The 12,340-nt window shown below is 45.4% G+C and overlaps 2 long non-coding RNA genes across 3 annotated transcripts; one reads left to right on the top strand and one right to left on the bottom strand.

Annotated features, from left to right (window-relative positions):
* Nucleotides 1-2,481: 2,481 nt before the first annotated feature.
* On the top strand, nucleotides 2,482-6,861 carry LOC309853725. The gene is made up of 2 exons (XR_014305899.1): nucleotides 2,482-2,694; nucleotides 6,222-6,861. It is a non-coding gene; the product is annotated as an uncharacterized lncRNA (long non-coding RNA).
* On the bottom strand, nucleotides 3,153-4,940 carry LOC309853724. 2 transcript variants are annotated; one of them, XR_014305897.1, is made up of 4 exons: nucleotides 4,868-4,940; nucleotides 4,471-4,552; nucleotides 3,823-3,986; nucleotides 3,153-3,694 (listed from the first exon to the last, which is right to left on the bottom strand). It is a non-coding gene; the product is annotated as an uncharacterized lncRNA (long non-coding RNA). The 2 variants fall into 2 exon arrangements; XR_014305898.1 differs by lacking the exon at nucleotides 3,823-3,986.
* Nucleotides 6,862-12,340: the final 5,479 nt, after the last annotated feature.

Genomic DNA, 12,340 nt, shown 5'->3' with positions numbered 1-12,340 from the left:
TGACTGCGTGTGCTCTATCTCCTCACCTTGGGCTAAATACCTACAGCACAAAGGAACAGATTTCTGGGGTCCCACTGGATCCAAAGATAGACCTCTGGGACCTAGAGAGTGTATCATTCTCCTTGATGTCCCTGAAGAACACTGTTCTCGGTGGGGACTTCCACGGGAGCTGCAAGGTTGACTGGCATCTCTATCAATGCTTGCAGACAGCAGGGTGGACAGTTTAAAGTGATATAGGCTAAACATCACCATGCAGAGTCATACCACCTCCACGTGGTCTTGGGCCACGTGCTTTTTTTAATTGCAAAATATTTATTTCTACAGGACTTTGAGGGACTTAACTTTACTTTTCTGTATTGTTTGAAATTATAATATGTATTACTTCCATGATCAAGACACGGTAAGTAGATTGGTCATCTTGGTCATTTTTTCCTTCTTCTTTTTGCCTCAGGTTATACTGGTATTCTGTAAGGGTTCACCCCACACTGTGCTGAAACACTGAATTGATTGGGATGCCCCGGTGGCTCGGTTGGTTAAGTGTCTGCCTTCGGTTCAGGTCATGATGCCAGGATCCTAGGACTGAGCCCCACTTCAAGCTCTTTGCTCATGGGGGATCCTGCTTCTCCCTCTGCCTCTACCTGCTGCTCCCCCTGCTTGTGCACACCCTCTCTCTCTCTGTCAAATAAATAAATAAAATCTTTTTTTTTTTAAAGATTTTATTTATTTATTTGACAGAGAGAAATCACAAGTAGTCGGAGAGGCAGGCAGAGAGAGAGAGAGGCTCCCCGCTGAGCAGAGAGCCCGATGCGGGACTCGATCCCAGGACCCTGAGATCATGACCTAAGCCGAAGGCAGCGGCTTAACCCACTGAGCCACCCAGGCGCCCATAAATAAATAAAATCTTAAAAAAATAATAAAACAATAAAACACAGAATTGATGAATTGAACATCATCTAGCTGAGTTCCAAATATCGGGAACCATTTAGCTCAGGCCATGCTCGGAAGGGTACAGAAAATAAGAGAACAGCTGTCTATAGAAGATTCATGCCTCTGGCAGAGTCACCCGCTCACACGTGCGTTCCAGGATCTCCACATCCATAGAACCATGGCCAATGTGGGGTCCTATGGATGACTCCCTCATAATTATGCTAACTCCCCCATAATCCAGAAAACAATTTGAAAAATTCACTAGTAATCAAGGCCGGCAACATAAGAAATAAATACTAAGGAACAATTTTGGAAATGTGTTAAAAAATGGAAGGGGTTGTGCCAAAGACATAAATTCTAAGTAACTCGGTTGGATCCATGGGTCCTGCCTTTCACCCCTCCCCGCCCCAGGGGTCTGGGCACACAGATGCCCACTTCTCTTTCAGTTCCAAGATTCTGCTGCTCCGAGAGCATCTGGACACACTTCCAGAAGACTTTACTGTTAGCAGTGAATTTCCAAAGCAGTTTTTCTGGTGAGCCTTCAATTAACCAGAAAATCAAATTAATTGTGCATGAAGTTCTATTTCCATGACAGAGTCTGACCCATGGAATATGCAAATCTGGGTTAAAAAAAAGAAAAAAAGTAAGTCATGCTAAAGTGGGACTCGCTTGTATTTGTTTTAGAGCGTGGAAGAATGGAAAAACAAGACAGTGAGGGCCCTGGGCCAAAGAAAATGCTAAATTTAGATGCGAAGGGCTTTGTTTGGCCCTGCTACCAGTGTAGACAGACACAGCCAGTCAGGAACAAGGGGGCCATTCAATCAATCCACCTGACGCGCTGCTGTCGCGGGGCCCGTGAGTTCCACAGACACCGAGCTCAGAACCATCCCGAAAGAGGCCGACGGCTGAGAAGGGGTAACAGCTGTTCTGTGGCAATTAACCAGCAGTTTGTGTTGCTGAAGGAGATTGTTTTGGATGGCGTAAAGAGATTCAAATAAAAATGTCAACGTGCCCATTATGGATGAAAGTTAGAAAAACTTTAAGTGGCCCCAAATTAATCACTATTTGACAGGGTGGCCCGTAAATGAGGACTGAAAATCCTCCACAAATCTATTTTCCTGCCTTTTTGGTGATTGTAAAGAAGCTCGTTGGGGGTGGGGAAGGCATTTCTTGGTGACAATCTTAATTCATCTTGGATTGAAGATTTAATGACAAAGTTACAAGCCCTTAAAGTAACATTTATTGAGGGGCTAATGAGCATCCCTAAGAACTCTGTTTAAAAAAAAAAAAAAAAAAAAAAAGAGGCTGCTCCCATCACAACCATCACACGAGGCCTTTGAAAGTACCGAAGTGGGGGAGTTCATCAGTCTTTTTTCTTTTTCTTTTCTTCTTTCTTCCCCTTTCTCAACAATGAATATTTCTGCTGCCAAACCTTCAGGAATAGGGTTGGTTTCCTTTCAAGTAATTAATGCAGATTTTGCTTCTGCACGGAGTCCAGACAACCTCTCTGAGGAGAAGCAGGAAATCACACCGTCAAAGGGAAACTGCATTCCTTCCTCCCTGGCTGGGTCGGCCCCTCACAAACACTGGATTTATGCTGCGTTGCCAAACGGCCTCTGATTTCCATGCCCTCCCACGGCTAAGATAACGAACACTGCCTTCGGCCTCCGGGAGCTGCACTTCTTTAAAATTCCAACTATGCGGTTACAAAACCGGCTGCTGTCACCCCAAATCGAGCAAATGAGCTCCTGTCCTACAGCATAAAAGGTAAGAGAGTTATTGAATGTTCCCCGCGGAGCGGGCCCCATTCGCCCTTGCCCTCTCTTGGCACTTCCCCCTCCCTCCCTTCTCCTGGAATCTTCTAGGCCCTCTTGCCTCCACGCCTCCTTCTGTCTTGGGGAGCACAGGAAGGAATAGCCAGGGCCGGTCTGTTCGAAATAGATCAAGTTTTCTTAAGTCAGGATTTTCTTTTTTTCTTTTTTTTTTTTTTAAAGTAAAAGTCAAAGTGGAAAGGAACACCTTAAGGAAAGTGGAAACTGGCAAAGTGCTTTGACGTCCATTATGGTCAGTGTTGAAGCCCCAGCAACTGATCTCCCCTACAAAAGAATGGTTACGGGAAGGGATGGGAAGAGATGGGGAGAAGCTGTACCAACCCCAAATGTGAAACAGGTATCGTCACTTTTGCTTGCTCAAGTCTAGGACAATCATGTTTTTCAGAGCTCTTCTCCCCAAGGAGTCTCGAAAATGATCTACAAGACAGTGAAACGGTCACGCAGAAAACATGCGGGTTTGGAAAATACTCCCGTCGTGGTTTGTGCCTAGCCAAGACATTCCCTTTCTCTCAGGACAGAAAAGAAAGGCTTTGCACTAAAAGTGCCTTCATTTGGAGAAAACATTTATTGAAATGCCATTTGCCACAGCTGCCTTGATCCAAGATCTGGGTGATGATTCCTTTTGTATGTCATGTCCCTGTTCGCAAAGGTTTACCCCCGGTGGCACAGTCCCAGGGTTTTTGAGGCCAGATCGCTCATTCTGAAAGGTCTGTCTGCTTGATATCACCTGGGAAGGTCTCAGATAAACTTGCCCCTCACTGGGGCACGTCTGTATTTCAGAGAACATCTCTTTAAACACAATCACATCCCAAAAGCTGCACTTCGTGTTTTCCTTCCGAAGGTTGACAAAATTCATTTGGCATCGTTTAAATGGATTTTTTTCAGCAGCATGTTGTCTTCGGTTCCAAAAGCAAAGCTAGAAAGGGGGCCACCAGCTAAAATCACAAGGAAGAAAATGTATTTGCTCTCTGTCTTCAGGACAACCCCTGCTGGGACTGAGGATAGGAAGGGTTGCACATAAAGACCATGAATAGTGATTCTCTATAATCTATTATCATAGTACCTTTTGCTTCTGTACCAAATGATGGAGCAACACTTTGTATAATTTTTTTTTTCCAGTTAAACCAGGCAACAGGATTTCAAGACTGATAGTATGATCTTCACTGTTCTTCACCAGAGAGAATCTAAGAGCTCAGAGAGGTTAATTAACCGGCCAAGTTCACATGACTAGTATTTAGGGAAGAGGCAGAACTCAAACCAGGACTGGCCTGCAATCAAAGCTTTGTCTTTTTTTTTTTTTTTTTTTTTAAGATTTCTTTCTTTATTTGACAGAGAGATCACAAGTAAGCAGAGGCAGGCAGGGGTTGGCAGGGGAAGCAGGCCCCCCCCCCCCCCCCCCGCCCCAGCAGAGAGCCCGATGTGGGTCTCCAACCCAGGACCCCGAGATCACCACCGGAGCCGAAGGCAGAGGCCCAACCCACCGAGCCACCCAGGCGCCCCCAAAGCTTTACTCTTAATCCCTGCTCCGGTCTGCCGCTTGCACTGCTACCTGCGTTCAGGCTGGGCTGACTTTCCAGCCACCCTTCTATCCGCTCTGGCCTGCCCAACACATAACCCTGTGCTCCCTAAGGGAGGCAGGGTACCCTAGCAATGAAGAGGGCCCGGGCTGGGGTCAGAATGCCTGGGTTTGAAACCTGGCTCTGTCACTTACCAGCCTGGTGACGTTGTGCAAACTTCCTAATCTGTGTCTTCATCTTCAGAAGGGGAATATTCAACATTTCTAACTACCATGGCTGTTGTGCAGATAAAATGGGCTGAGGCGTTTAGATGCAGGATAGCTTCTGGCACATAGTAACCACTCAGTTAAAGTTAAGGAAGGACGAAGAGCGGGGAAGAGAGAGAGAGAAAGAAAGAAAAGAGGGAGGGAGGAGGGTTGGAAGGAAGGAGAGAAGGAAGGAGTAAAAAAGGAGGGAGAGAGGGAAAATAAGAGCAATCCAAAGGAAGGGGATGTGATCTCCCGCCCACTGAACCACCGCAGACAGAGGCCATTACCCACAGGGGACACTGGGGTATAGAAAAGAGCAACTCAACGTTCCAGACAAGCCTACCAGGCAGCCACAGGGCCTCTCCCACGGTCCACTGACTCTACTTCTGAACTGAAGCTGCCTCGTCCCAGCATTCTCAGCTTCATCAGGTCACGTGACCACCCTGAGCCAATCACCAACGCCCGAGGAACCATGTGCTGATTGGCTTTCCCCTCTCACGTGCTTCACTGTTGCTCAGGCGTGGAGTCCCACAGACCGGAAGTGGAGGAAGGAATGATTCTCTAAAGGAAAACTGGGGTGCAGTTACCCAGAGAAAGGATGAATGTAGGAGAAACAGGTGGAGAGCTACCACAGGCAAGATTTGCTGGCTGAGATCATATATATCCTCGTCTTGGCATCGCTTATTTCGATTTAGCTGATGTGGTGAAGAACTAGGGTTCTAGGACTGAGTGCTTGGGTTTGAATCTTGGTTTCATTGTTTACCAGCTGTGTGACCTGGTTAGGTTAACCCACCTCTCTCTGCTTCAATTTCACTTGTAAGCATGACTAGTAATACACCTTTCTCATGGATTCCCACCTACTACATATATACACCTGAACTGCTGAGCTCAATGAGAGTATATGCAAAGCACCCCCAAAATTTTAGCCCTTAAACATCCAGGGATGATTTGTTAGGCACCTGGAGTGTGCCAGACTGTATTAGGTCAGTGGGATCCACTGGTGAACAAAACAGAACAACAAAATCCTTGACCTTGTGGACCTGATACTCCAGGGCAGAAAGAGGTGATAAGAAGAATGAGATCATCTTATGGAAGCCAGGTAGACACAGTGTGGAGAAAAGAAAGTAGGTCAGGGTGAAGAGGAGTAGAAGAGCACGGGTAAGGGAGGTGTTTACTGCGTAGTCAGGGTTGAACTCATAAAAGCCCAGATCTGGAAGTGAGCCAATAGGATATGGTGGAGTGGGGGCATTCTGAGAAGGAGGGGCAGGCAGTGCAGAACCCCGGGACTAGGAGTATGCCTGGAGTTTCTTAGGAGCAGCTATGAGACCAAGGTGGCTGGAGACAGCAAGAGAGAGAGCACAAGAATGGTGAGATATGGCATGGGCAAGGTAAGAGAGGAGATCAGGAAGGGCCTGGGAACTTGGAGATGACTTTGGATTTGACTCTGAGGGAAGCAGGAGCCTTTTTGACAGGTTTGTGTCTTCCTTTCTGCTGGGTGGGTGGTTGGACGTAGAATTGCTCTGGTAATCGTTGCTCTGATGATGGCTACATTGCTGTTCAGCGGGTGGAAAGTACATACGTTGTCAAGCTCCCTGGGGGAGCCCTCCCAGAGCAAACACTCCAATGGGGTTGTTTCACCCTTCTCTGAAAACTCACGTTCACCTCTGATGAGCGTTTGATGCATTATTCTCTTCCAGGGCTTGCAAAGAAACAGAACCAAGAGATCTGCAGATTCTTCATGTGTCAGCCTCATTTGGCATCGTAAGTGACTCCTCTGAAGGGACCTCCTTTATTCAAACAAAACATCTGTCCGGAATACCATGGATCTCTGGGAAGAGTGTGGTCCCCTGAATCAACAGCCATAATGACAGCTTGTTGAAGATTTACATGGCTTCTGATGTCAGCCTGATAATTCTGTTTTAACATGGTGACCTGGAGATACTGGCACTTAACTGGCTGAGCATCTTATGTCATCAGATCTTAAGAACGGGCTGGTGGAGCCTACGAGAGAAGTCCGAGGAAGTAGTAGGTTAAGAGTGTCTATGATGATTCTCAGCAGCGAATGCATCTGAGTGCCAGAGGGATGAGGCCCTGATGGAAGGTTGATTAGATGACGGGTGCTTTTAAGAGAATTGTGTGCAGGGGTGCCTGGGTGGCTTAGTGGGTTAAAGCCTCTGCTTTTGGCTCAGGTCATGATCCCAGGGTCCTGGGATCAAGCCCCGCATCGGGCTCTCTGCTCAACAGGGAGCCTGCTTCCCCCTCTCTCTCTGCCTGCCTCTCTGCCTACTTGTGATCTCTGTCAAATAAATAAAATATTTAAAAAAATTTTTTTAAAAAGACACTTGCATGCAGTCTCCTAGTAACCTCGCCCTGTGCTGGCTAAGTTTTGGGCTTTCTTCGCAGCAACGAGAAAAGAAAGTCCCCTGTGCAGAATGCTTAGTTAGATGCAGGACAGAGCAGGGAGACTCCCAGATAATTCTGTCCCCTGCATGTTTGGGATGGAGATCCGTGGAGACCATTCAGAGGAGAAACACGTCTATTTAAATGCTTCATATTCCCCCGTCTCTTAGAAACCATTAAGGCGTCTCATTTGCAATTTGTCTAAAATCTTTTGGGAACCCATCGAAGCTTCCAGCTAATATCATCTGTTAAGGCTAATAAATCTGCTATGTTTGTTTTTCTACCTTTTCGTCTTTTTAAAACTTTGGATTCCGGTATACTATTTATACAGAAACATTCACAGTTCGTAGTGTAAGGGTAGATGAATTTTCCCGATGTCAACACTCTGATATGACCAATACCTGAAGCACATAGAACATTGCCAGAACCTTGGAGACCTTTCCAGTAGAAACCACTATTCTGTCTTCTTATATTATAGAGTACAGCTGGGCTGTTTTTTTTTTTAATTTTATTTATATGAAATTCTAATTAATTTTTGTATAGTTATATGAGATTCCTTATTAACTTTATAAGCGAAATTCTACAGGACCTCTTTTGTATCTAACTTCTTTTGCTCACAGGAAGTTTTTGAAATTCATTCATATTCCTGTGTGTAACAGTAGTTCATTTACCTTTATTGCTATGTTCCATTTTATGAATATATTATAATTTCAGTAGCCAGTTAATTGACAGACCTTTGAGTTGTTTCTAATTTCTTACTATTGTAAGGAAAGCTGCTATGTATATCTTTTGGTGAACATTATGCCTTTCTCTTGGATATGCACCTCGGATGGAAAGATCTAGGCTATAGGGGGCACGTAGGCTTGAGGTGAGTCTATCCTGCCAGTTTTTTCTATGAGGTTCTACCAATTTGACCCCCTATCTACAGTGCACGAAAGTTCCACTTCTCCATATCCTGAACTCCACTGGCATTTTCAGATTAGCCATTCTGGTAAGTATATAGCGGTAACTCACCTTCATTTTAAAATTTAATTAAATTTCTATTTTTTTAAAAGATTTTATTTATTTGTTTTAGAGAGAAAGCATGAGTAGAGGGGAGGAACAGAAGGAGAAGCAGACTCCCCACTGAGCAGAGAGCCCAATGCAGGGCTCAAACCCAGGACCCTGAGATCATGACCTGAGCTGAAGGCAGAGGCTTAACGGCTGAGGGACCCAGGTGCCCATCTCACCTTTATTTTAATTTGTTAACTATTGTCTTTCAACTATCAAACACTTTATGGACCCCTCCTCTGTACGGGCTTACATTAGCAGACATCTGCACACACACTGACCTCACTGGGCTCAGAAGCTTTATTTGACTTCTCATGATCCCTTGGAGGGTCCAAGTTTGGCCAGGATGTGGGACTTTCAAATGCCAAAAATGGGAGGATCCCAGAAAACTGGGATTATCTGACAGCTAGAAAATGCCAGAAGAGATACACAGAGATTTTCTCACTTTAAGTTTTCTTCTCTATACATTATGCCCTGGCTACACAGAGTGAGGTCCCTGGACCAGCAGCATGAGTCCCCCTTGGGAGCCAGTAAGAGATGCAGGATCGAGACCCCCACCCCAGAGTCTTCGAATTAGAATCTGTGTTCCAGAAAGATCTCCAGGTGCTCTTGCAGTCTGAAAAGCCTCACTCTGTGCCAGTGGTTCTCAAACTTGGCTGTACTCAGGAGTCCTCTGGGGGAGCTTTACTCTTACTGAGCCCCAGACCCCATCTTCAGAGGTTCTCATTTAGTTGGTCTGGGATGTGGCCTGGACAATGGGATTTTTTTTAAAACCTCCCAGGTTATTCTAATGGGAACTAACACTCTCGTTCATGGGACCTGGGATAGTATCCCTTTATTGTAGTCTTCTCCGGATTTCATAAGCAAGACTGTGGTCACCCGTATTTGCATAGTTCAAAGACTTTAAAGATTTAAGTCACCATCTCTTTGGACAACTCCCTCCCCGACTGAGGCATCCAGCACCGGCCTTTGCTTTCCCCTCATTCCTCTGCCCTCAAGTGGAAGCACTACCGCTACCTTACAATTCCGAGTGTAATCCATCCCAAGTGGATCTTAGAGTCTAAGAGAAGGAAAAAGGGTTCGAGCCTGTATAACAGGTCAGAGCTCAGCCACACCCACACTCTTGTCCGCAGAGACCAAACTCCCAGATTACTGGCCGAGTCTTCTTTTCATCCCGATGATCTGAGCTCACATAGCTAAGACCCAATTCGAAACTAGTCCAGGCTGACAACCAGTTGGCCACAGTGGCTCAGGGGAGCGGGAGCTCCAAGAGCTGGCAAGTCTTTGCTTTATAGACCCTGATTACGCCTTCATGGTTTAGCTTCCAGCACACGCCCTGGTTTCTGTGTAAGATGATAAGGCTTCTGTGTTCTTTCACATGAGGACTAAAGACTCCCGGTTGTTTTAATGAAGAAATCAGGTCCTAGTGATGGCAAAATATTTACACGTTGACTTAAGCTTGTCCATGAAATTGAGGATAAGGAACATTTCCATCGAGAGAGACGGAAAACAAAGAATTCAGAGCTACAGTGACATTTCAGTGGTGTTTTCCAACACCTTCTGCCCTTCCTTTCCTTTTCCCTTGAATGATTTCAGGGAATCCTTAAGTTTGTAGTACAAAAACAACCAATATTGTGTTATCCTGTTGGGATGTGTGTGTGTGTGTGTGTGTGTGTGCGCGTGTGTTTCTGTATGGAGGGAGAGAGTGAGGACAACAGCTGTCTAAAACATAGAATCACATAACTCATCACAAGACACTTTTTCCCCATCTTCAATGGGGCACATTATAACATTATGTGATTATACAAAGGGATTTCCAATTTGACTTGTTATTTGCCCATATCTGCAAAGATTAGTTTGTTCTGTTTCAAAATAACATTATTTTGGAATATATGCTCTACTGTTTACATTTTACTACATGCAATATATATACATATTTTTAAAGATTTTATTTATTTATTTGACAGACAGAGATCACAAGTAGGCAGAGAGACAGGCAAAGGGAGAGGAGGAAACAGGCTCCCCGCTGAGCAGAGAGCCTGATGCAGGGCTTGATCCCAGGACCCTGGAATCATGACCTGAGCCGAAGGCAGAGGCTTTAACCCACTGAGCCACCCAGGCGTCCCTGCAATATATTTTTTAAAGATTTTGTTTATTTGAGAGAGAGAGCGCATGCACATAAGTGGGGGGAGGAGCAGAGAGAGAGGGAGCGATAGAAGGACTCTGAAGCAGACTCCACACTGAGCACAGAGCCCCACTGGGGGCTCTATTCCAGGACTGTGAGATCATGACCACAGCCAAAACCAAGACTCAGACACTTAACTGACTGAGCCACCCAGTCGCCCCTACAACAGGTAATATTTTAAAAAGCTTACAAATGCTGGGAATGATATTCATGGAAGTATCTTCTGGGCTCTAGTAGGTGACATTATAGTTAGGCATTGTTAAAATAATGTCCTATCTCTTGACATTGACAGAGCATGTACTATGATCCAAGATGGTACTAAGTACTTTATATATACCAGCCTATTTATTTCCAAAGCCCATTGGAATAAATGTGATGTCGTTCACCTTTTACAAATGAAAAACTGAGTCATGCCTTTGGTAAGTGGTGGAAGCAGGATTCCAATCTAGGCTGTCTGGTGTCTGAGCTTGTGTTTTCAAAAAGGGTCCTGGTAGTCCGTGACCTGGGTGCCTCTTCTGTCCCTGGCAAACCTGGATCAGTGGTTGTCTCATCTGTAATACTCACCACTGTACTTAACCTCCTCCTGTATACAACTTCTTAGACTTGGGATATTTATATTCTTACAATTCCAACTCTGCTGCCCAACCCAACCGTCGACTGATCAAAAAGCTCTTTGCCAGGGGCAGTAAGGATCCAGAAGCAAATAAAGATGTAAACCCTCCTTTTTAGGCCGGTTGTAAGTAATCTAAAAGGAAGAAAAATACGTGTTATTTCATCAAGAGATCATGCATTATCTTTGGTGTCGTATCTGTACAAAGAGCAGATTTTTGTGTTCATGTGTGTGTAACACAGATACTGATTTTCGGTTGGCAGCGCGATTATTTCCTATGACAGTAAAACATGTTTGTGAGAACAGTGTGGGGCTGGGGCGCTTGGAGCTGCTCATCCATGCAAAGAATTCTTGTCAAATATTTTAATGAGAAGTAAAACATGGCAGTCATGATGAAAACCCAAGGTGACCTTGGGCTGAGCAGCACGTTGCCAATCACGTACTGTTTTTTTAAGGTCTTTTTTGATGATGGTGATGCTGATGGCTTGTTTACAGAGTTACTCTCTAGATGGGGGAGAGAAGAAGCATCTTCACCTCAACATTAAACACGCGTTCTAGCAAACGTTGGATACCAGCACCTAATGTCTATTTCTCCTCGGAAGAAATTCCCTTGGATGGTAGCAGGAAGCAGCTACTGGCCTTATGCCATGCTCTCCTAACTCCATGGCAGTATGCTCACCTAGCCGTGGGCAGCCTCATGTCCCCACGCAGGACTTCACGTCCTGGATGCACGAAGAGGAGGGCACAGATAGGAATCTCCTTGCAAAGCAGTAGCGTTCACAATCAGCCACAGGGGCCTCCATAGGTCTCATGAAAGGTGGTGGAGATGTCTTGCCCATTGTCTGGGCTTCCGAATCTTTCTCCAGCCTGGCGCTCTTGGTCTCCCCTCTAGCCAGGACTGATGTTCATTGGGTCTGCATTAGGGAACCCATGCCAGGGGTCAAAATGCTAAAATGCTTTGGTTCTGGGGCACCTGGGTGGCTCAGTGGGTTAAAGCCTCTGCCTTCTGTTCAGGTCATGATCTCAGGGTCCTGGGATTGAGCCCTGAATTGGACTCTCTGCTTGGCAGAGAGCCTGGTTCCTTCAGTGAGGGGCCTGCAGCCCCAAACTCCCCAGCCACATCCCATGCGCTGGTATTGTGCCGGCTGAGTGAGTCTTCTAGCTTGGAATCTGCTCGGGTCCCCCCATCATCCAGAAACTTCAGGGTTAACTCTCAGAAAAGCAGGAGGCCACCAGGAACCTGGTCCATCTCCCTTCTGATGCCACGTCCTGTGAGTTACTATTTTGAATATTAATTCTAGGCGCTTTGATAGACTTTTTTACTTAAGCTGATAGAGTCCATTGCTGTGTTTACCACCCAAAGCCCTGACTGATACCTGCACTTATGTACACTTAATTTTATGCAGGCTGTATTTAAGGGAAGAAAATTTATTTCTGGTCAGTATGGAAATATGTTACAGAAGTGTACCTGCTGTGTGGGAATTATGTCAAAGTACTCTATCTTGACATGAAAATATTAAGAAAAGAAATTAACTTGGTAAGAAACTAACATGGCTTTAATGTTTATGGTA

The sequence above is a fragment of the Mustela nivalis genome (genome assembly GCF_964662115.1).
Source record: "Mustela nivalis genome assembly, chromosome: 18".
Lineage (NCBI taxonomy): Eukaryota > Metazoa > Chordata > Mammalia > Carnivora > Mustelidae > Mustela > Mustela nivalis.
The sequence above is the reverse complement of the archived record's forward strand: the minus strand, read 5'-3'. Positions and strand labels throughout refer to the sequence as shown.